The sequence below is a fragment of the Melanostigma gelatinosum genome (genome assembly GCF_949748355.1).
Source record: "Melanostigma gelatinosum genome assembly, chromosome: 22".
In the NCBI taxonomy this organism is placed as follows: domain Eukaryota; kingdom Metazoa; phylum Chordata; class Actinopteri; order Perciformes; family Zoarcidae; genus Melanostigma; species Melanostigma gelatinosum.
In genome coordinates, this window is record NC_136655.1 from 2,134,032 (window position 1) to 2,159,991 (window position 25,960).

Here is a 25,960-nt window from a genome sequence, read left to right on the forward strand (position 1 = left end):
GCCTCATAACCGGAGCAGGAATGTACTACAACACACACATATACACACACACACACACACACACACACCTGCAGGGAGGAGAGGCAGAGATATTGAGAGATGGAGGAGTGGGTTCCAGGCAAACACACCACCCGCTGATCTGAGGAATCACAACAACACACAACAGGAAATAGCAGCTGGACTCAGACCAGATCCTGCTGATAAACAAAACGAGTTACAGGAATAACTCAGAGGACTCGGCCTCCTGCTGCCATGGCTACGCAGCCGATGTAATAACACCGAACTTCATCTGCTGCATCGTGACCCCCGTTCACGTATCGACTGACACCACACAGAGTAAAGCACTGTGAAGGATGAAGATGTGACAAAACGCCAGACCGTCACCCAGGAGACCGCCGTTCATGACACGTAACTACAATGCTTAACGCAACTTTCACAGTTATTTCACCCAAAACTACGAATCATCAGTCGTGTACCTTTCGTGTCGTAGTTATTTTATCCAAAACGTATCCTCCGTGCGGAAGTAACAGTTTGGTTTTAAATAACTACAGAAGCACTGTGATCGTTTCCTGTGAAGACGGAAGTTTATTTTTGAAAAGACTCCATGTTGCTGGACTTTCGGAGGAGATGCAGAATAACTTGTACGAGCCATCGTACGGCGTTGACTATCCATGCATGCGATGATGTAACTAGAACGTTCAATGCTGCTTGATGGAAGTTGGTCTGTGCACAGTTTCCCTCAACATGAAAATAAAGAGTCGAATGGACAGTTTAACAACACGTTAGGTATTTGTAAAGGCCATCAGTCTAAGTTATTTAAACTTTGACAGTTTGGTGAGGCTCTAAATATGATCACTCATCCTCAGCTGTCACTGCTGTTGAGGAGAAGCACAGAGGCACAGAATCAAATGCAGAATCCTAAAATAAACGCATTGAAGCAGCGTTTGAGCAGATTTTTGCTGCAGCTCGTCATTCAGTGACACACACAACATTTCAAGTTCAGAGATATTACAAAAACGTCCTTCGGTTGTGAACTTCTCACAGCTGCTCATCTGTTCTTTGTGGTCGTCTAAGTCTCAAACTGTAGTTCACCCGACATCGTCCACGCAGAAAATTAACTGAACTATTCGCCCAGAATGACTTCCGTACTCAACACCGCTTACAAAGAGAAAACTAAAACGCATCGGAGTCGGCGTGCAAGGATTTTTAGCAGATTAAATAAAACATTTAACCCCGACCACGCTCAGGGAGACACTTTGAATGTGTTACCGAACCACGACCGAAGAATCCAACAAGAACTGCCCTCAACAGCCCGGCTCCCCTCATCCGTTGCCACAGGTTCTGGTTCCGCTGCCGTTCCCATGCTCCTCTTGGGTTTGTTGGAATATAAATACAGATGTGCGCCCCTTTGGTCCAGTCAGAGACAATTATTCAACCCACGTAGAAGACTAACAGCATTCAATTAGAGCTTTAATGCGCAGCCACAATTCAACAGGGCCGATGTGTAGAAGAGACGTAAGAAACACTGCAGCGAACAGCTGGATCCGATACGAGTGTCCTGACCTTCCACAATCGTCCTGCCCGTTTCCATAAAGCTACTACCGGTAATTACAGCAGAGATGCCAAAATGACCTCATGCACGCACGCGCACACACACACACACACACACACACACAGACACACAGGCAGTGAGAGAATCTGAACTGCTGATGGAGACCAAACCATGAGAGCCAGATTTGTTGGAGAGCTGCACGTTCACTCAGGAGGCCGAGCCAGCAGTATGCGGTGCACAGTGTGTGTGTGTGTGTGTGTGTTCAGGGACAAATCTGACATTTGGTTTCACTTAGAATAAAACGACGTGACTGTATACGAGTTCAGCTCTTTTATTCCACCGCTGTGTGAGAGAGGAAACAGTCCAACAGAAAAATAGCAACTGGGGTGAAAACAACAAAGACGCACACATTATGCACCCCAGAGAGATAAGAGAAGGGTTTTCATTGGTGGAAGGTTTCTGTCAATCAGCGTGTAGCCCCGCCCTAAAGCATCCCCTGCTTTATGGTCTGTGTGACTCTAAATGGACCATAATGTACTAAATGAACATCATGCTGTATTGAAGAAGACTTGAAACTAGAGATTGAGACATAAACTCATGTTTACAATGTTTACTGAGGGAATAAATCAAGAGAGAAGTAGAGTCATTTTCTATAGACTTCTATACAACCAGAGGAGTCGCCCCCTGGTGGTCACTAGAGAGAATGCAGCTTTAACACACTTCACTAGCTTCACTTAAAGAACAAGAGGTTGCCGCTTGGTTGCACGGATAAATCAACCGCTGGCTCTAGAGAGCCTTTAGAGTTTTTAGTTACCTGAAGAACACCACAGTTCTCTGACAATCTGCAAACGTGCATAAACCTCTTTGAGCTCCATTCAGTTATTGTCTAAACTGTTCTACACTTCACAATGAAAGCCCTCGGGGGGGATTGGAAGAGATCGTTCCGTCGACACCGCTGGAAGGCTTTTAATGTAAAACATCTGCAGGAACAGCCGAGTTTGTGATAAAAGCAAATTAACACAGTAAACAAGAGCATATGAAAATAAAAGAGTGAATGGGCGAGTATAAAAGAGGAAATCAAAAACAGCAGTAACAACAGCCGGTCTGTGCAGGTGAAGGCTATTATTTCTGAATTGAAACTGTTTTGGAGGCCGAGTTCCTAAAAAGAGAATTGTGAAAAGCTCGGCGGATGTTTTAAGGAAGCGACAACAAGAAAACCCAAAGAGGCCAAGAGGGAGGAAAGGAGGCAGGGAGCCAAATCATACCAGGTCACAGGCAACAGGCCAACACACAGGAAATGACACACACACACACACACACACACACACACACACACACACTAACCACCACTGTCAAACTAAATATAAAGACATGAACCCAGTATACGTACAAACTGTAAATAGTACTTTTACTGTGCAAACTAAACAATGGCCATAACACACACACACACACACAGAGAGAGGGGGGGTTCAATGTGTGCTGAAATATTCACATCTGTTAGATATTCCATTATTAACACGAATGAACGCTGCATTAATTGATATTCTGGAGAAATAAAAACTCTCCAACAAGCTGTAAAACGCCCGTAATGTAACAGTCGCTCTCCTGTCAGCTGAAACCCTGGAAAATCTCAAAGTTTCACTGTTTTGTGCAGATGGCGTTGCTCTCGCGTGCAAAAAAACCCACGGCATGTGAACGCCCCCCAATAAAAACAGATTCTCACCCAGTCGGTTTATGACTGAGGACCACACACACACACACAGGTTTATTCATGTGTAACCCCGTCACCTCCAGTGGAAAGTACTGACTGTCACTGATTAGTGTGTGTGTGTGTGTGTGTGTGTGTGTGTGTGTTCTCTCCTGTAGCCGAATGGGAGGCACTTGACAAACATTACGGAGACCTTCGACAGCGGAGCAGCTGTTCTACCTCGACCCCGAGCGCACTGGTGACATTGGTTTAACCAGGTTTATCTAAAGAGAGTCGGCCGGGCTTCAGGGTGTACTGCTCTGTGAAGCTGCATTTATTCAGGCTAAACATTGTTTTTACAAATCATCCTGAGGGGGACATGGACATCTGCATCCAACTTAAAGACAATCCACCCAACAACTGAGATATTTCACTCAAAAACCACAAACGTCAACCTCACAGTGGATGAACAACTCCGTCAGCCGGGACCTTTTCTCCAGCCGGTCACAACACCACGGTCACAGTTCAGATCCCAAACCGGAGCAACGCATCATAAGGTGGGTCAGCGCGGGTCAGTGCACAAACATCCCAGCATCTGTATCTCACGTCAGTCAAAGTCCCACAGCAGGCCGTCTAGTCCGGCGTCGCCTCTCCTTCATAACTTAACCGTAAGAAGAACCTGCACAGTCACAACCACAGCGTCACACACGAAGAAGGAAAACACTGAACTTGCTGATTGCCGCTTTAAAATGTGCACGTAGGTGTGTAATCAGCGGCGTGTTCGTGATTACAATCACTGAATGAACGCCGGCATGTTGATTGCATGAGGACAACAAACAGTGCTGATACTGGAGAGAAGGGTTGTGGGTTTAAAAACAAACGTTTTTCTATGAACTCGCGTGTTGAATATTTGTGTCCTGCATTAGAAATAAAATCTAAAACACTGCAGAGTGGAAACCAAAAGATGAACCAACAAACAGAGACATGAGCTGGAAATAAGGAGGTCCAGAGACGTGTTGAAGGAAAGACCAGATGAAAAAAGGAGGAGAGGATTGTGATTTAGGGTTTCCTGTGGTGGAGACAAGAGGTCAAACTGCAGCCATGAGAACACACACACACACACACACACACACACACACACAACAGCGGCTGACGGGTACCGACTTTTATTATCTCTCAAGTCGTTCTTCAAAAGACTGTTTTGAGATTACTTTCAGTCAAACTTATCTTCGTGGCTTTAACATCCCTCTGGTAAACAGTGTGCATCGGCCAGGGCTCTTATTGTGAAAGGTAACAGAAGGCGTGGATCTGGTCTTAAAACCACTGACCTTTGTTCAATAACTGCGCCAACATTTTATGTCACAAAATGATCCAGAATTATATTAAATTCTTATAAAAGTTACGCGTCGCCTCTGCAAACGTAGCTGTGTTTAGAAGACAGAACTTCATCACCAGCTGTCTTCCTCAAGAGCTGGAAAAAGAAAAAGACAAATCACCTCAGCTGTCATGTGACCTGCCACCCACGTGCCACACACACACACTTTGGTCTCGTCTCATGCCACCATGCAGCTCTCAAATGTGCGAACGCGTCTGTAGGTATTTACGTATCTCACACTCGCACTGTGTTGTGAGTTAATCACACACACACACACACAGCAGTGTCAATGAGATGCCAGAGACAGAGGCTCATGGTGCGATCTCACTCTGACGCAGATGAATGAGAGTCACATGAGAGCGTTCAGTCCATCACCCACTAACAACAGATACTATATCATGTGTTTAGCAGCACTGAATGTGAATTATTTGGTAAATTTTTAGGTGTTTCTGTGACTTTTAATGTCTCAAATTCAGGAGGATTTGTTTTGTTGATTAAAGCTGCTTAAATTCAGAATATATTTTCGGTTTCACGCTGAAGAATCGACAGTGAAATATGTAAATAAGATAAATGAATACAACTGTTCAGAAACTGGTACTTCTATGAAGTCCGGTAACTCACAAGAGACAGATTTTGGGAAAAAAGATAAAAATGGACACCGGAGCCACTAAAGTTTCCCATAATGCAACTCAAAGGCACAGTTCATGAAACACTTCCTGCCTCCTGAACGCTCCCTTTGTTTGTAATGTCGGCTTTCTGTTTGAAGCTTCCTGCAGAGACGCTCCTTCTTACAATACACTCAACTTCCAGAGTACAATCAGCGGCCTGGCCCTTTAAGAGACCAATAAACCCGTTAACGTCCACGTTTCCTCCAGAGTCCGTTTAGCTCGAGACTCGTGTCAAACAGGACGGAATATGGAGAGCGAGAGGTCAGAGAGGTCAGGTTGAAAATGAAAGGTTGAGAGGACGAGGAACACAAACGGAGCAGCAGCAGCAAAGATAAAGAGCCGGAGGAGTGACGGTGGAATGAGTCACGTGGGCGAGAGGAAGGGAGCGAAGGTGACACGCATCTGAGGAACTGTGAAAACATTGAATTCAATGGAAGCAAAACAAGAAGTAAAACTTTCAAAACGCAAGATAGACGGATTTCGGGGGAATTTTGAGAGAGTGCACTAAAGTAGAATGATGTTCAAATGTAGGAGGACTCGTGACGAGAAAGAGCGGATGTCAGGAAGCTTCAGACCTTTATCTGCTTCACCTATCTGAACAAACACGGTCAAGGACACACACACACACACTGCTGCAAACACAACCTTCGGCCGCTACACTGATAACACACACACACACACGATCCATTGCTAATGGACAAATACAAACGCACACAGATTACCGTCAGGAGGACGAACAGCATCACAGGTGAATCAGCTTTAAACGGACGTGACCTGAAACTACTGTGGCGTCAACTGTACACGGCAACCCTCATCTCCGTCACTTCCCGTCATCGGCCACCCTATAAAACTACGACATCACAACACATAAAACACGACATATATTGTTATGTCACATTCAGGGACTTTGTTGTTGCTTACTGAGGCGACGCCGATGCTCCTCTTCTATGAGATTACACCTGCGTGTTCTTACACTTGTTTTGAGATGATAACATCGGAGATGTGATGTGTGAGCGTGTTTCGTGGCCTTGAACGAGCACCAGTGAATCCCACGTACTCACAATTCACAGCGCTGACAACCATTCCCCCAAATCCTGCAAGTGGTTCCAGTTCAACCAAGTACACTAACAGAATCAACCCGGTGACAACGTGGTGAATGCTTTGTGATCAAACACACTGGTTTTAAATCGCTTCTTCCTGGTGGTGCGTTCATGTGCTACAGTAAAGAACCGACAACAGAGCTCCCTCCTGCAGCTGCTACACGCCATTGCATTTACAAGCTGCGATGTTTGGGAACGTGACAATTATTAGACAAAATGTAGTAAAAACTCGTCTTAAAATTGACAATTTGTTGTGTCGAATGGTTTTGAATAATTAATTTGCCGACTTGAACCCAATCCAACAGAGGGAAGGAAATCAGCCAGAGGATAAAGAGTGACCAAGACTGACTATGTGTGTGTGTGTGTTCGCACTGAATCTTAAAGGCGGGCCTTAACACCTGAACATTTTGTAAATTTGACAAAATATTAGAAGAGATCAAATATGTCTGCATGCTTTGAGGAAATGACTGAAAGGAACAGAAGGCGTGAGTTGCTGCTTCTTTGGGTAAAAACAACTGTGCTGGTCCTTTAAGATCATAAACCTCGCTCACTCTGAAGTGCATCCATCCCTCTGAATAATGACCCTCCAGTCGCCCCGGTATTAAGCCCACACATTGGACTTAAGCAACTAGACTAGCAAGTGATTAACGGCATTGTATGAAATGAAATGGAAGGAGAACGAGCCGGCCGGAGTCATTAGACTGAGGCCTTTGTGGCTCTCCTCCCCCGGCCTGTTTTTGTCTTTGCGTCTCTTTTCATGTTTTCTATTCTCTTCCAAAGCAAAGTGGCGGCCCCCGCTTTTAAACAAGTGTAATGATTACTCTCGTCTTCTTTTGGAGCACGACGCCTCACATCTACGAAGCAAGTGACTGACGTGACCCTGAATTAACAGAGAGAGAGAGAGACAGAGACAGAGACAGAGAGAGACAGAGAGAGAGCGAGAGAGAGAGACAGACAGACAGACAGAGAGCGAGAGACAGAGACAGAGACAGAGCGAGAGAGAGAGAGCGAGAGCGAGAGAGCGAGAGACAGAGAGACAGAGAGACAGAGAGACAGAGAGAGAGAGAGACAGAGAGACAGACAGAGAGAGAGCGAGAGACAGAGACAGAGACAGAGACAGAGAGAGAGACAGACAGACAGAGAGAGAGACAGAGACAGAGACAGAGAGAGAGACAGAGAGACAGACAGAGAGAGAGCGAGAGACAGAGACAGAGACAGAGAGACAGACAGAGAGAGAGACAGAGAGAGAGCAAGAGAGAGACAGAGAGACAGAGACAGAGAGACAGAGACAGAGACAGAGAGGAGAGCTGGCAACACTCAGGTTGCTAAACGTCCCTCCACGCTTCCTCCTCGTCGCTCAGCAGACATCCATCATCATCGAGCTACAAAGACAAGAGCGTACGTATGTATCTGCAGTCACGACGGGGACGCTAAAGAGCATCTGGGGTAAAATGAATGACGCCTGATGGTTGGGGGGGGGGGGGGGCTGCACATATTGCGCTCTTGGGAGTTTTGTTAAAAGCGCGACGCTGACGAAAGTGACTTACAAATCGCTCCATCAACGAGAGCATGTGGTCCTGGGTTTGTGATGTGGACGACACAACGGAGAAAACCACGGGGACAATTTGCTTCAAAATGTTTTTGTTGCATGAAAAGCTCGTCTTCCACCCAGTTATATTTCTGCTGCACAAGAGACCGCCTTGGAGATGGAAAAGGTTTCTCCACATTAGAATTTCCCTCCAAAACATGCAAAGATAAAGCGCCGGCTTACTGATCGCCTCATTTCATTCCCACGATGGCGAGAGAGACAACGCGTCGGTTTGTTGAGGCAGCGCTCCTTCCAGCAGATATTTGTGACGATCTGAATTTGGGTTAACGAGCTCGAACATGATCTGTACCGACTGCCTCATCACATGGTATGAAGAGCAAAGAGCGTAGATAAGAGCAGAAGAAGTGTATCCAAGTCTCCCATCGTGCATTGCTGATGTTTGCAGAATTAAAATGAGACGTGGAGTTCACACCTGTGCAGGGTACAAAGGGTCAGATGCAGTTCAAGATAAACAATCAACTCTTTCAAAGGCCTTCGAGAAAAAGCACTTGGAAGCTAAGACTGATTAAATATGTCACAATGATGCATTCATGCATAATTGGAAAACAAAGACTTCCCTTCAGACTCGTGAACGCTGTTTTGCAGCCAACTCCTAACCCTCCGTTCTCACACACAAAGTCCACGTCGTACCAGCCGATCCTGACCCAGAACTTTAAGAGTCGTTAGCGTTGCAACATAGGAACGTAGTCCTGGAGGAAACCAAATGTGCAACTTTTGCATTTCTTGGGGAAACTTCACTACGTAAAAGTACTTCCAACTAAATGCAACTTTGAAAGAGCTGCAGATGCTCGAATAAGAGAAATAACACCCCGAACAAGGCTTGGAGAAGGGGAACGAAACATCTCTTGGGAGATCAGCTACCTGCTAGAATATTGTGGATTCTATTACTTACATTGAAAGTTCATGAGGAAGTGATTTCCACAGAGGACAACATTTACAAAGCTACATCCACAAAGAACAAGTTGAAGCGCTGAGCCTCCCTGACAACAGCAGCTCAATGAGACCAACACGTCCACAGCTGGACAAACACGGTGACGCTCGTCTGCAGACACACACACTGCTTCTTTAAGCTTACTGTGGTGCCTTCAGTTCTCTGCCATTGATTACATTTCTTTGATCATTTATAGTACAACAAGTTGACAAAATGGAATCTATACACACACATTTTCCAAATGTCCACCAGCTCATAAGCTCTCTTGTCCTCTGCTCCCTTGTCCTCTGCTCCCTTGTCCTCTGCTCTGTGTAAACGAGCTGGAGTTCAGTCCAACTTTTGCTGATTTTTTTGTCATGTGACTGTTGGTCTCAGCCGAGTCAGTCGTGGCTTTTGAGTTGCACTGAGAAGCGCAGAATTTTAGGTTTTTTACCGAATCCGGTTACTGCAAACGGTTTGTTTTTTGGCATAATTTTAAATGAGACATGTACAGAAGGAGTGATTGAGGAAATATCACTATTTTAAGCTTCGATTTGGTTGAACATCTAAAATGAAGTCTGTTTTTACAGCTTCTTGCCGTTAGAAAGTGTGTATTTTTTGTGATTTTTTAAAGAAAACCTGCTTTTCGAACCCGCTGCCGTGTTTTGGGGGTCAGCTTATTATGGGATCACTTCTTGACAAAGACAAACACGTTTAAAACGGCGGCCATGTTTGCTGATAAAGTACAAGTAGGCCTCTTTTTCACCTAAACAGACGTCTGTTTTGCGACTCCATTGAAGCTTCTTCGTCTGCTGAACACCTTCACACAGGCAGCGACATCCCTGAAATAAAGTCACAAAGAAAGTGACTTTGATGTTTCTGGACGCAGCGAGAAAAACTCTCAAGATGAAACGAGGCGAAGAGGAGCAGAACAGACTCTTTGCTGGTTCATTAGCAGCAGTCTGCACGAGTGAGCGTCCTCATTATACTGTAATGAGTGAGGAATGTGAGGAAAACCACCGCGGCAATGAGCACAGATCAAAGGTGTGGAGAGAGAGCATGATATAACAGCACAGGGCTCAGAATAAACTTTGTGATCACCAGAAACACAGCAGTGGCTTGGACGTTTCACGCCTTTTTAACTCCTTACAATTAACATCAAACGCTGACATTATTATGTCCTTAATCAGTAACAATGTGCACCACAAAGAGACGTCTTTAATTTCCTGTTTTTTGTTCGACCAACAATCTGAAACCAAAAGATGTTTGATTTTAAAACAATTAAAAACACAGAAAAGCAGCAAATACTGACATTTAAGAAGCTGGAACGAGCTCATGTTTGGCATTTTTGCTCAAATGATGAATCAACTGTCCAAATTAATGGGCGATTACTTGTGTGGATTTTGTCCTAAAACAAGATTGAAATACCCGACAGTGTGTTTATTGTTTGCTTGTGTTTTCCACCAATAAAAAAAAATACTGTTTTCAGAAGAATATCCCCAAACCTTCCTCAGATTGAACGTCTGCAAAAAGCAAAGCAAAAGCAAAAGCGGAAAATAAACATCTGCTGCCGAGCGCGATAAAAAGAAACAAATGTGCTGAAAGTGAGTGATTGTCTTTGTGACTCTTTCACCTTTGACCTCTTCCTGTGTTAATTCACTTCCTGTGTTAATTCACTACACGGAGCCAGAAAACAAGACTTCTCTCTCTCTTCTCGTCTTTGCCAAGTCTTCATTTCATTTCAGGCTTTGAGGTTGCGAGATGTCTGTTTGGTGATTGGACACAGGACTGGAATCAACCGCATGGTTCCGATAGGACAGAACACGATAACAGACTTTGTAGGATTAACGATAGAACGCAGTAAAGAGAGAAACGCAAACATTACGCGTGAGAGCTTTCTAGACGCTCCGACAACTCGACAACTTGTAGAATCAACACACGCTGCAGAACGTCAGACGGTCAGCAGAGAAAAAGCATGACGTCCATCTGTGAGACCGTTTCACAGCCTGTGATCAGAGACTACAGATCGCACAACAGAACTTCAACATCTCATGCATTGTTTCACACTGAGGTGCATGTTTTTTACCACAAATAAAATGTTGTTGCATGTCCGTTATATGGAGGATAAATCCCATTATCAATGTACGTCCCAATATTTCTGCTTGTTTTTTGTGTTTATGGGAAGTAAATAAATAAATCAATGTGGTGTTCTGTGTAGCACAGGAAGGAGGCGTCTGGAGGAGGTTTATGGAGTCCACACCCTTATTTTTAGTCTTTCTTTTGTCTCTTTGCATAAATAAACACGTCGTCCTCAAACTGTCCACGCAGCAACCAACAGTCACCGGCAGCATGTCAACAACAATGTCATTCGTTTTGTGTTTTCTCTGTGCCGCCACATAGTTTACACGACTGTATATTTCTTATTTGGGTCAAAGTCTTCTCGCGTCTCTTCCTCACCTCATTCAGTTTACTCTGCAGCGGCGGGGCGAGCTCAACAACACAACTCCCTCTGAAGACAAACGGCCACCAGCGTTGCTCAAGCAGCCGCCTGCATTCCAGTCAAACAGGTCTGTGACGGTCCAACTGTAAGGTCTGAAGTTCAGACACAAACATTCTTCTGACGTAGGAACATTCTGGAGGGTGGAGCGATACTGCTACTGTTGACTAAGCTAGCAACACGCTCCAGCGAGCTCCAACTCACTCAAGTTGTGTATCTTTGCTTTTGTTCTTTAAAATGCCTACATAACTAGCATGCTTGTTAGCCAGCTTGTTAGCTTGGTAGGTAGCCAGCTTGTTAGCTTGGTAGTTAGCTAGCTTCTTAGCTTGGTCGCTAATGGGACAATAAGCAAACAGTGTATTCAAAAGACATATTGGTACCATTAACTCATCTCATAACTTGTTGTAAGCCATTCAATTCAATTTTAAATGCAAAAGGCTTTGTTGGCATTACATTTGTGTGGAGCACTTTTAGCTGGTTAGCTTAGCATAAAGACTGGAAATGGGGGAAAACCGCTAGCCTGCAAAATACACCTACTCGTGCCTCTAAACTTTAGAGTCTAAAGCTTCCCCTTGGCTTACAAAAGGATTCAATAAACAAGCTGTAATGAGTTAATCAGTGCGCTCTAGAGGAGAGCCATGCTAGCCGTTTCCCTCTATTTACAGTCTTTATGCTAAGCTAAGCTGCTGTTGACTGTACAAACACGAGAGCGGTATCAAAATGCTCATCAACTCTCGGAAAAAGAAAGCAAATAACGTTACAGACTTTCCAAGATGTCAAACTATTCCTGTAAATGTTGATGTGACCACAAACATACGAGCACATTTATTCTTGCCAAATCTGATCTGACTCAGCCTTCAGAGTAAAGTCCACTTCAAAAAAAACTAAAACAAATAGATAAGAGAAGATAAAACGGATATCATAAAGCCCAGAGCTCTGCGGACAAATGCAAAACATGTCCGGCTCTATTATGAGTGAGAGCGTGTGGGAGCTTCTCCTTCCAGCAAAACATTATAAAGAGGATTTACTGAAGAACTTATTCAAAAGAACACATATGGATTGCTTTGGGAACACATTAGAGCTGCTATTTCCTTGGAAACATTAATTGAACATGCAACAGCAACGAGTGTTGGGACAAGTTATCATCACTCATACTGACACTGGAGCCTGCGTCTGCAGTTTGCTGCAGGTTGTGTGTTTTTACATCATTCTTTTGATCAGACTTCTTCCTTCAGATCCTTGTTTTCATGCCATGAATGCATAGTGTGCACCTGCGATTGTGGGGGGAAAGTGCAAACGTATCCAGCTTTAACTTGCAAAGAAATGGCGACTGCAGTAAATTAAAGGTGGCAATGACCTGCTCATGCAGCCTCGGAGCTGCACGCTCGACTGATCGGAGCGCCACATTGGCCCTAGCATCAGACACCCCGAGTCCAAACAGAGCGGTGCTGCTGCAGCTGTGATGGGTTTTTATGGCTGCACAGCTCAAGGTGGAGTGTGGAGGCTACTCAAATCCATTAACTGACACCATGGGCAATTACCTCCCCATCATGTACAGCAGAGCTTGCAACCAGATGGCCGGCAGCACTGTGTTTTTAAAGATTCTTTTCCACATAAGATGCTAATAAGGTTTATGTGTGTTAATGACCTTTGCAGACTTGACAGAGTGGACTCATTATCTAGCTGCTGTTGTAAATGGTTTAAGCACTTCTTTATCAATAAAACATCTGTTTCCACTACAACATGTACAGAATATTAGTGGCACTCTTTAAATCCGCCTCTAACTTCCAATTATGCTCCTCTGGGATTGTTACAGACTTAATGTGGCCAATCAATAAACGTTAATGGGTTTTTTTTGCACAGGTGTTTTAAATGGCAGCGCGTGACGTTAACACTGGAGAGGAGTCAGTCCAGTTGTGGAATGCATCGTTGAAGCCGTTTAACGGGATCAGCCCACGCGCTGAGGCTCCAGATGTTCTGTGCGTTGATTAGTCCAGACACATTCCTCCCTCGTGCACACAAACCTCCGCGCCAGACTCCATTTAAAAAGCATGCCATTTAACATGAACCTCACTTTTAACAAAAACTATCATCTCCTAAACAACTTTAAACTCATGTCACCAACAATCACAGCCCAGACTTCGATTCGGCTCACATACTTCATGTCATTTTAAGTTTGGAAACGCACGAGACCTCTAACTATTGACGCCACAAGCGTCTCCCATCACGTAGATTGCAGCTCGTCACATTATCGACTCACACTAAATCAACGCCACAAGTAAAGTGGATACAAGTCATGCCGAATAACACACATGTCGATGCTTTTGTCTGTACAATGTAGCAGTTTATGTCACGTGGTGCGTTTTCCATTGGCCAGCAAGCACTTCATTATTAAATTTGAAGTTTTATGAGTGGAGTTCGGTGTGACCTTCTCTGAATGTGGGAGAAAGGGAAAATCACGGGAGCCGAACACATCTTTAAAATTCCTGGTGTGAGTGTCGGGAAGGGTTTTTGTAAAACTGAGCACAACATATATTACAAATGCTGCTTACCTCTGGATGTTCCGCTGTGTTTTTCTGTCTGTATTCCCCAAAAATGTGGCAAAAGTTAGAAAATAAAAAACCTGTGTGTCAAAAAAGTTCCCAAATGTACATCCCGGTGTGAGGAAAACGGGTCTGCAGCAAACAACGTTGTGTTCGAGCTGCGCAGCTTCTGCAGTCTGAAGTTTTTAGTCCAAAAATATTCTCACAAAACAAAACTAGTAGACGAGCTGCTTCCTTCGTGCTCCCACACGCCCAGGAAACCCGGTTAACTACCTGCCCGGCTCAGGTGTCATTCGTGACACACACACACATCCAGTTATTGAAAAAAAGAAGCAGGAGTGTGTGTTTTCTGCATCCAGCGCGACACACAATGCAGCCTGGAGCCTCCGCTGCAACACAACCGGAGTAGGATCGGGATGAGGCTTTTTCTTCCTCCTCCTCCTTCACCTTCATGTAGGTTTACACAATCAGTCAAGTTAGAAAGCGTTATCCACCCTGACACGAGAAGTGTGGTTGGACTCCTTTCAAAATAAAAGCTGTGACTTCCTCAATCACAATCAGCAAACAGTTTAAAAGAAGATAGAAACAGACACACAGCTTTCTTTTTCTGAGCTCAGCATACTCTACATATCTTGAGCCATAAAGTGAAAACTCCTCTGTTCACACTGCACCTTGACCACTTGCACTTGAAGTATTTGTATATATTATGAAGTTGTACTTGTATGATTCCTGCATATTTATATATATATAGATATATATATATATATATATATATATATATATATATATATATATATATATATATATATATATATATATATATATATATATCTATATATATATATATATATATATATATATATATATATATATATATATATATATATAGATATATAGATATATATATATATATATATCTATATATATATATATATATATATATATATAGATATATATAATGTGTTTCGTCTCTCCACCTCCCTCTGACTTTAATTGTTTCCATAATAAAGTTATTGAGGGAAACATCAGATCATGAAAACACAAATCTTTCTAATAAATGTAGAAAGTTGTTTGTGGTCCTTTTGTTGTTCAGTCTACAATGAACATTTATTGAAACCAGATGTTGAATCAGAAAACGAAGGACTAAGACGCAAGGAAAGGACCCAAGTGAGGGAAACAGGGATGCAATTAAGAGACTTGAGAAGTACCCAATTAAGAGAGACTTGGGATGTACCAGGATTTCCGGTTTCAACCGGAAGTGAGGATCGCTTGAACCGGAAGTTGGAAATGACGTCTTATGGAGGACATCTTTAGCAGGACGTCTGATAAAGGACGTCTGATGTACCCCAAGACCCGTTTGAGAGGAGAACCTTGAGGCCAAAGAGCTGATATCAGATCAGCCTGACCTCACAGTCAGACTAGCGGGAAAGGGAAGCAGTACATGAAGCTTCTCCACCAGCTGGACACCAGACAGGTTTGGCTAGCTGGATGACGTCATGCTAATCATTTATCTCTTTTTATCTCTTTTTATCTCTTTACTGTGAATGATTTAGTAAATATCTTATATATCAAGATAATACTGTGATTATATACATTTTTTTTAAATATCATACCACTTCCTGTTTGTACAGAATGATACTTTAACATCAACAACATCAAAGAGTTATTTAACTGAAACTGTATTTAGACATCTGTTTGTCACAATCAGGCTCTCCCGAAAGGGATTTTATTTTGAAATCTGCAACAGGAAGACTCACTCTATGTTCTTTCTTCCGTGATGGAGGCACATTAAACTCAGTCCCATGGGTTTAAACTGAAGGCCATTAAAGAAATCCTAAAATAAAATAATATAGAATTCACATTTTAATTTAGAAATTAACATAAAAACACTAAAAACAGATGATCCCGACAGATGTTTGTGCTGCAGCTTAATCCATCCTTTATACTGAAACCTACTTTTAAATAGATTACAGACAGTTTAATTTGCATCCATAATAATCAGTTTAGACCCCCCGGGGGGATATGAATTGGATTTATTGTATTTTATTTGAATCTATGCATTTTCTTTCTCATTTTATTCCTCCAGACATTTTGAAAATCTAAGCGATCTGAGTACAGAAAAGGTCTGAGGGAGAGCGGGTCGCGCTGTCAGGCCCAGTTGAGCGTGCAGTCGCCCCTGCTGCGAGTTCGAGGGCCCGGAGCACAATGGAGGCTTTGTTGTTGGAGAATTTGTCTGAGAAGTAATCCTTGACACCGGGTCGTTCGGGGGGCCGAACCTTTTGTTTCATAAGTCTCCTGCATGGTACAGTAGAACGACTTAAAGTGAGTGCAGAGTCAGCAGCAGAGACTGGTGCAGCAGCGAGTGAAGTCTGTGTTTTGGGTGTAGAAAGGTCAAGGGTCAATGAGCAGCGAGTGAAGTTTTTTTGCTTTTAAAGATGTATGTCTTCTCGTGTAGGAACCAGTGGGCTTCAGGCCGACAGCTCCTCTGTTAAAGTTAACCTGTCGTTCTCCTCACAGACTCACAAGTCACAAGTTTCTTTCATTTGCTAACAAGCCACCTTTCTTAAAACTCTTCATACATGTCTGCATCACCAACATGCATCTAATCTCACCTCCAAAGCTCACTCAGACCCAGTGGCGGCTGGTGGAACATGTTCTAGGTACGGCCATCCGATCAATTTCAGCAAACATCCCAGTATGATTTCATGCAAAACAAATGTTTGGACATTGCAGGAAAAGCATATATTTTGAGCAGATATCATATTTTACACACATTACTGGGTACATTCCATCGTTCAAAAACACAAATATTGACAATTTGTATAATTTATGATTATTATAATTATTATTATTATTTTTTTTTTTTGTGGCCCATGGTGGGGCCATGGCCCTCTATTGACCAGCCGCCACTGCTCAGACCTCCGAAAACACTTCATACGCGTCTCAAGATATCAGCTCGTTGGACCAAAGCTCTGACAGCAAGTCTCACTCAGAGAGGAAAGGGCTGTCAGGACATTTTCTAAAACACAACAAATATATATATCTTTAAAAGTCTTTTTTAATTGATTCCTAATTAAGTGGATCAAAGATTCCCCCAAAAAAAGATCACAGCGTGTGTCACTTGTGTTGTACTGAAAAACTCATGACAGTAAGTGTTTTAATCACTCACTGACAGACGTGAAAACAAGCTCTAACGTCACATTTCTCTTTCTAGTTTGTTTGAAGTGTACTTTCTTCTTCTGTTGTTTCCTCAGAAGTCTTTTTGTCTCTCCCATCACACATGCAGTGTTTAGCCCCTCTGCTTTCACTCAAAGCCTGATCTTGACCCATGACCTTTGACCTTGTGTAGGTCTGGAAACCTTCACACATACCAGGACGTCCGGTCAGTCATCCGCGTATGAAACATTCCTGCTAAATGCCCTCATCTCCATTTCTCACTTCTATTATCTTTCTGTGGACAACAACACAGAACTAATTGATCACATCTGCACAAAAAAGGTTAACTAAAAAGTTAGGTTTAAACTATGAACAGTCAGGTTTAGGCAACAAAACCATGAACACTTGGGTTTAGGCAACAAAACCACCACCAGTTAGGTACAGGCAACAAAACAACCAACAGTTAGGTACAGGCAACAAAACAACCAACAGTTAGGTACAGGCAACAAAACAACCAACAGTTAGGTACAGGCAACAAAACAACCAACAGTTAGGTACAGGCAACAAAACAACCAATAGTTAGGTACAGGCAACAAAACAACCAATAGTTAGGTACAGGCAACAAAACAACCAATAGTTAGGTACAGGCAACAAAACCACCAATAGTTAGGTACAGGCAACAAAACAACCAATAGTTAGGTACAGGCAACAAAACAACCAACAGTTAGGTACAGGCAACAAAACAACCAATAGTTAGGTACAGGCAACAAAACAACCAATAGTTAGGTACAGGCAACAAAACAACCAATAGTTAGGTACAGGCAACAAAACAACCAATAGTTAGGTACAGGCAACAAAACAACCAACAGTTAGGTACAGGCAACAAAACAACCAATAGTTAGGTACAGGCAACAAAACAACCAATAGTTAGGTACAGGCAACAAAACAACCAATAGTTAGGTACAGGCAACAAAACAACCAATAGTTAGGTACAGGCAACAAAACAACCAATAGTTAGGTACAGGCAACAAAACAACCAATAGTTAGGTACAGGCAACAAAACAACCAATAGTTAGGTACAGGCAACAAAACAACCAACAGTTAGGTACAGGCAACAAAACAACCAACAGTTAGGTACAGGCAACAAAACAACCAACAGTTAGGTACAGGCAACAAAACAACCAATAGTTAGGTACAGGCAACAAAACAACCAATAGTTAGGTACAGGCAACAAAACAACCACCAGTTAGGTTCAGGCAACAAAACAACCACCAGTTAGGTACAGGCAACAAAACAACCAACAGTTAGGTACAGGCAACAAAACAACCAATAGTTAGGTACAGGCAACAAAACAACCAATAGTTAGGTACAGGCAACAAAACCACCAATAGTTAGGTACAGGCAACAAAACAACCAGCAGTTAGGTACAGGCAACAAAACAACCACCAGTTAGGTTCAGGCAACAAAACAACCACCAGTTAGGTTCAGGCAACAAAACAACCAGCAGTTAGGTTCAGGCAACAAAACCACCAATAGTTAGGTACAGGCAACAAAACAACCAATAGTTAGGTTCGGGCAACAAAACCATGAACAGTTAGGTTCGGGCAACAAAACAACCAGCAGTTAGGTACAGGCAACAAAACAACCACCAGTTAGGTTCAGGCAACAAAACCACCAATAGTTAGGTACAGGCAACAAAACAACCAATAGTTAGGTTCGGGCAACAAAACCATGAACAGTTAGGTTCGGGCAACAAAACAACCAGCAGTTAGGTTCAGGCAACAAAACAACTAACAGTAGGTTTCAGGCAACAAAACCACCAATAGTCAGGTTTCGGCAACAAACCCACCAACAGTCAGGTTCAGGCAACAAAACCTCTACGACCACTTGTTGAACACTGGCCTTCTGGTTGAAAGTCCTGTTTGTTGGACTCGTCTTCTCCTGCTGCCCACCAGTAATTGTCTTTTTGGATATTCTAAACAGAACCACACCTCTGTGTCAGTCCCAAGGTCCCAAAGAAGAGTGAACAAAATCCATGTGTCCTCCAAAATCCACAGAATCAGTTTATTTCTGCCATGTTTGGAAGATGTATTGTCGGGAAAAATAAGGTATTTCTGACCTGGGCCACATGAAGAAATGAACTGTCTACAGCCTCAAACCTTTATTTGACAGTCAAGCAGGGAGGCCGACGTTTCCAACGACGCCACACACTTTATGTCAAGCTGGATTCTGTTGAGATGTGTTTAAAATGGTGCAAAGAACATTCAGATTATTCCATTCTGTGCGGCGCTGCTGTACCTTGACTTGAATAATTCATTCAGTGAAACGCTGAAATTGTAAAGCGCAAATACAGACGATACAGTGAAAATCACATTGTCCCACAATGCAAACAGGTCTTCCTCGTACAAGTGAAAAGATGAACTCGTATGTGATGAAGAGGAACCTTTATCCGTTCAGCACACTGAAGGTGTTTCGTTGCACTTGACCGTCAGCTTGTGGGTTGCAGTGGCTCACTGACAGAGCATCATGGTAGGAGGTGTGTGTTTGGATGTCAGCTGGTAAAACAACGATTTTAAGGAGAAAAATGTAGTTTTGAGAGGTTTAAAACAACAGAATTGGACTAAAAATACATTATCCATCAATTCATCCAGTACAATCCATTCATCCGTCGTCAATCCATCCATCCATGTGAATGTGGGTCATTTTAGTTTGAGCTGAGAGAGGCATTCAAACAGCTCATTATTACAATGCCCACAGGTGTGTGTGTGTGTGTGTGTGTGTGTGTGTGTGAATGGAAGTGAGAGATGTCAGACGTGAATGATTTATGAGAATGTAAATGAGATTGTTGAAGGACAGTGAAGAGTGAGACTGTATAGACACACACACACATCTCACATTAGCACACAATATTCTGCTCTGTCAAAGCTGTCAATCTGAAACTATTCTCCATTTCAGATCTGCATAAACGTTATCTGTGTTTCCCAGCCAATGAAAATCCTCCTAATCTAAATGAGCTGTTTGCGTTACAGAGGGACATTTACAGATATCGTATAAGTGCCAAGAAAGGGGTCTCAAAATACTATAATGTCCACAAAAGGTTTACTCGATAACTCTCTAAAAGCTCAGCTTTCACACCAAAACGTGAAAATATCTTCTTCATCCTCCTCTTCTATTCTCACAGATCTTTTACAAACGTAGTCGAATACTCTCCTCTGACTCAACGCAGGCGTCGTTATCGACATGTTTTTCTGTTTCTGTTGTGAGACGATGACATGAGCGAAAAATACTGATTTGATTGAGGGTCATAAATGCTTCACCTGGCAGCCAGCGCTCGCTGTATTTCCCAGGCTGCTGCATTGACCCCTCGATTAAATCACGATTTCATATTTGTGCAGTCGTCTCGCAGAGAAAACATAAAGATCCAGTGATAGAAAGGGAGAGCCACATCTACGAAATAAAGACTCAGTTCAGACTGAAAACGTGAGATATGGCGTCTTCAACCACATATCTTACAACCTTAAAACCTAACTAAGTATTTCACCATATTTTCCTAAACTTAATTAAGTATTTCACGATCTTTAACTAAACCTAACTAAGTATTTCACCATCTTTAACGAAACCTAACTGAGTATTTCACGATCTTTAACTAAACCTAACTGAGTATTTCATGATCTTTAACTAAACCGAACTAAATATTTCACGTTTTTAACTAAACTTAACTTAGTATTTCACGATCTTTAACTAAACCTAACTAAGTATTTCACCATCTTTAACGAAACCTAACTAAGTATTTCACCATCTTTAACTAAACCTAACTAAGTGTTTCACCATCTTTAACTAAACTTAACTAAGTATTTCACCATCTTTTCCTAAACTTAATTTAGTATTTCACCATCTTTAACTAAACCTAAGTATTTCACGTTTTTTTACTAAACCTAGCTAAGTATTTCACGATCTTTAACTAAACCTAACTAAGTATTTCACGATCTTTAACTAAACTTAACAAAGTATTTCACGATCTTTAACTAAACTTAACAAAGTATTTCACCATCTTTTCCTAAACTTAATTTAGTATTTCACGATCTTTAACTAAACCTAACTAAGTATTTCACGATCTTTAACTAAACTTAACAAAGTATTTCACCATCTTTTCCTAAACTTAATTTAGTATTTCACGATCTTTAACTAAACCTAACTAAGTATTTCACCATCTTTAACTAAACCTAACTAAGTATTTCACGATCTTTAACTAAACCTAACTAAGTATTTCACGATCTTTAACTAAACCTAACTAAGTATTTCACGATCTTTAACTAAACTTAAAGTATTTCACGATCTTTTCCTAAACTTAACAAAGTATTTTACGATCTTTGCTAAACCTAACTAAATAGTTTCGTTGCTGAAACCTGTGAGGACAGAAGTTTATTTTGTAAGAGACCATACGCATGTGACGAGTGTGACGTGTTGCAGGCTTTCGTAAGAAAACGCACAAAAAAGTATGTTTTCGCCCGAGGATACGTAGCTCGATATGAGGAGTGAAAGACACTTCTTAAAGATGAATTTTGCCGCCATACATCATCAGAAAAACACACAGTGCATCAATCTAACCCTGCGTCGTGTCATCAACACAAAGGGAAATGAAAAAAGCGAGGTGTGACATCAGGCAGTGGGAGGTGCATTGAAAGCGGGACAATGTAATGAACCACGGCGCATTTAGGATGTTACTTAAAAACCCCATTCACTCCTGCTCGGCTTAATGAAGCTGTTTTTCTGCACGACACCCACTCCATCTCATTGTGTGTAAAAGAAAAACCTTCTCTCGTGTCTCTATAATGAAGCCTTTGCAGAGACGGCGTCTCATAGAACGGGGGAGGCAATGATCCGTCATACGAGCTGGAAGAAAAACCTCCAAGTTGTGTTTACTGATGCAAAAGCATTTCGTTTAATTCGGTGTCTGTTTAAAAAGCTCCTGTTATAGAGTTTAGATAAAGACCTGAGAGTGTGAAGAGACTCGCTGACACGTGAACGGGATACAGGATTGGAGAGTGGCTATTGATCGGAGGGGGAATCATACAGAACTGGCTTCATCTTCTCTGCAATTATGGAAGAAACTAATTGAGCGCCTCCTCAAGTCCATGAGGGAACAAATAGAATATCTCAGTTCCATCGATACGCGACTTGTTAACATCACGTCCAACGAGCTTCAGACCACACAATGCATTCTTAATTTACAGTGAAAGGTAAATGCAGTCTGGTATCGATGGGAGTGCGCTGGTGTGTATTCGTAGTATTAGTATGAGTAGTACCAGCAGAGGCAGCAGCTGTATTTTAGGTTCCAGTGGACGTTTTTACGCAGATTAAATACGCTCTCGTGGAGGAAACATTTCAAATTTTTGGCCTGTTAGTCTTCAGATATTAAATAAAAGTCTGATGTTTTGAAAAAGATATATTTAGCATTTTTATATTTGTAAAAGGGCAAGAATGTAGCGTAAACACCAGCTTTTTACAGCCTAAGTGAATTTCAAATGCCTTTTAAAAGACACGAAATTCAACAAGAAATACACAAGAGACGGTACAAAACACACAAGAAAATATCGACAAACTAATACAAGACACACACTAATACAGCAAAGCCCGGATCATTCATGACTGTACGTCAGGAGAATCATCCAAACACAGAAAAGAGAAAATAACGTGTAATAAAAAAAACAATCCCCAGCTCTCTTATTTGATCCACTGGTCATAGAAAAAAATATTGATTCTATCAGTGTTGACATGAGTTATGGCGACATGGATCAATTTTCTCTTCTCTCTCTTGGAATGAAAGCAAATGTTCGACCGAGTCCTTTAAAGTTCCTGAATATTGTACATTAAAAAAACAGAAATCTGTCAAACCGTCAACGAACTGATTACTCACGAATCAGGGAAACAGACCCCGAACCCAGGCCCAGGTAGTGCCTTGCTCTACACTCTGACACCGTGTGTGTGTGTGTGTGTGAGTGTGTGTGTGAGTGTGTGTTAACATGGTCGTGGGTGACTGCAGAGGGCTGTGAAACAAAGAGCAGGTAGATTGATGATTGATTAGCTGTGGCTGACTGGCTGACTGAGACTCGTTGGCAGCCGTCACTTTGATGAATTACACCGCTGAGAAAAACACACTGAACTCTGATTACAGTGTGTGTGTGTGTGTGTGTGTGTGTGTGTGTGTGTGTGTGTGTGTGTGTGTGTGTGTGTGTGTGTGTGTGTGTGTGTGTGTGTGTGTGTGTGTGTGTGTGTGTGTGTGTGTGTGTGTGTGTGTGTGTGTGTGTGTGTGTGTGTGTGTGTGTGTACTGGGGTTGATGGCCTGTATATGTGACTGGGAAGCGTTTGCTGTTCAGTGCATGTTGCCGGTGTAGTTTCCATGCTGATCCGCCTCCTTGTGCGTTTCACGGCATCCTGAAGTGCTTCTGCCGGACTTTAGTATTCTGCCGGAGGACGCGCCGCGTCCCCCATCGGTCTGGCCCAAGGTCCTCGTGTTGTCTCGTAAACAGAGGGCGACTTGTTAATATCTAACAAGATGGACGACAGGTGTGTTTCATTGTCTCTCAGCTCCACCACCTGACACGGGATGAACTGAATCATTTACGCTGTAAAAGGCGACCCTGCTTCTTATAAATCAAGAGAGAAGTAGAGTCATTTTCTATAGACTTCTATACAACCAGAGGAGTCGCCCCCTGGTGGTCACTAGAGAGAATGCAGCTTTAACACGTGAAGCTTTGACTTCACTCGTCAGAACCGGAGACCTCTCCACTCTTTTTGAAATGTAATGTCTTGGCTATTTTAGATTTTTACATTCTTCACATATGTGCCTGTATTGAATCATGTTGTTTTCGTCATAATCTATCGCAGCCTAACTTGTAAAATGAAGATGTGAGTATGCATGTTCAAGATATGTATATTATGGGTTTTTTGTTTGGTATGGTTGTTTTTATTTATAGATGTTTTCTCCTCTTTACGTGACTTCTTTAGAGACGCCTGTGTGAGTTTCTACCTCAGCTGAACATGTATTTTATGTCTATCTACTTATCTCTGTCTGACCTTTCCTTTTATCAAAAAAATAACAAATAAAACATAAAATACAAGGTGACTCTGGCTGTTGCTCATATTTGTAATCCTCCCACCTTATTTAACACGTTTCCCCCATGATCTCCTGCCCGCCACCTGTTTATTTATGGTGAGATAAGATAGTTAAAGGTTATGAAGCAGTTTATTTGGCCAACAGAGGCGACACTGACTCTCCCTCTTAAAATGAAGATGATAATAGTTCATTCATCAGAAGATCAAACACTCCCCTGCCACCCTGACGCTTTATTGTCTCTTCACATTGACAACCAATTCATCCTCAAACCGCCGTGACATTGATTCGACTCGCAGCTCTGCCTCTCAAGGTGTGTTTGCTTTCACCTGCAGCAGCTGTTCACTTCCTCTGGAAGCCTCGTTCTCGATGCTCGTTGACCTCCTGAACAAAAGCTCTGGAGCCTCTTTTAGTTCCCTTTCCGTCTACACACAGACGACCGTAACGAGTCATCACCATCAGCCATGTTTCCTCGTTATTGAACTTCCATATGTATCCCAAAGAGAACAATCTGCAGACGTGCAGACATTGAACCCGTTGAACCTTTATTCATATTGGGCTTGCCGGCAACATCCCAGTAATGGTTTATTAAAATAACATCAACGACAGCAAAGGAACTGACAGAATCAGTTCGTTAACAAAGACCAATGAGAACATGGGTTCAGAATAGTTCATTGCATGTTGAAGGTGGAGGATGATTAAGAGTCTGGACCAGGTTCCAACCTCTGGATCCAAATCTACAATAACTATGCAGAGCCAGGCCGGGAGAGCCACCGCTCAAGGACGAAGACTTCTTTCCCGAGGTGTGACCCTCCATTGTTGTTTTGCCCTTTTGCAGTTCTCCTCTAACTTGTGAATTCTCTTTTGGCTACGAGTACAAACCTCGAATCTCTAATCGGCCCTCCGTCCTTGATTTTCACCCCGAGGCTGCTGAAAAAGGAGACGCACGCTCAGCAATGTTTCCCACAAAAAACAATGTATAAATAACTGCTGGTGTGATATTACAGCACGCGGATGCTGCTTTCATCTGCGACCTGTCCGATGAGCTCAGGACAAACACATTGAAGCCACAAATCAAAAGCAATTAAACACAATTAAAAGGACAGAAAAGCACGAAATGATGTACATTCATCAGACTTTTCTCAAACCTTTCTCGTGAGTGAACTACATTTAGAAGCATTATTTGACACACGAGTCTGAAAAGGTTGGTGACCGGTGGAATAGTCTGAGATGCAACTCTGCCTGGAGAAGAAACATATAGAATCTACAAAACGTTCAAATCAACATTGCTCCATTGATACCCTGCTTTAAGTCACAAGAGACTTAATTACACGATCAGTGACCGTAAACTAATTATGGTTCCATTGATGTGCTGATAGAATTCAATTAAATCAAATTTGGATGTGATCTGTCCCTTGAACTCTGTGTTTAGTCCAGAAATAAATGATGACAATGAATCTGATCTGCAGCTCAGGACAGGTTTCCTGCAGTGGTAGTTTGGTCCTGAGAATGAATCGGAGTGTATTTGATATTTAAATGAACGACGAAGGGAAGTGTGGCTGAAAGATGCCGATCTTCTCTGCTGCAGTTTCACTTTACTAGCTTTAGGCAACGCCGCCCTCTGGTGCTCAAAGTGTTTTTGTCTTTCTGTGTGAGCTTCTCATAAACAGACAGAAATAGATTTCATTGTTGTCAACATTATGCAAAAGAATACCGCAATCTTTTCACAGAATTCATGTATTCAGATGC

The 25,960-nt window shown here is 42.4% G+C and overlaps 1 protein-coding gene across 1 annotated transcript in view; it reads right to left on the reverse strand.

Annotated features, from left to right (window-relative positions):
* Positions 1 to 14,212, reverse strand: part of plxnb2a.3 (plexin b2a, tandem duplicate 3) — a gene marked incomplete at its 3' end in the record, with an annotated part of 89,492 nt that extends 75,280 nt beyond the window's left edge. Inside the window, exon 1 of the mRNA XM_079294845.1 lies at positions 13,951 to 14,212. The remainder of the gene's footprint in view (positions 1 to 13,950) is intronic.
* Positions 14,213 to 25,960: the final 11,748 nt, after the last annotated feature.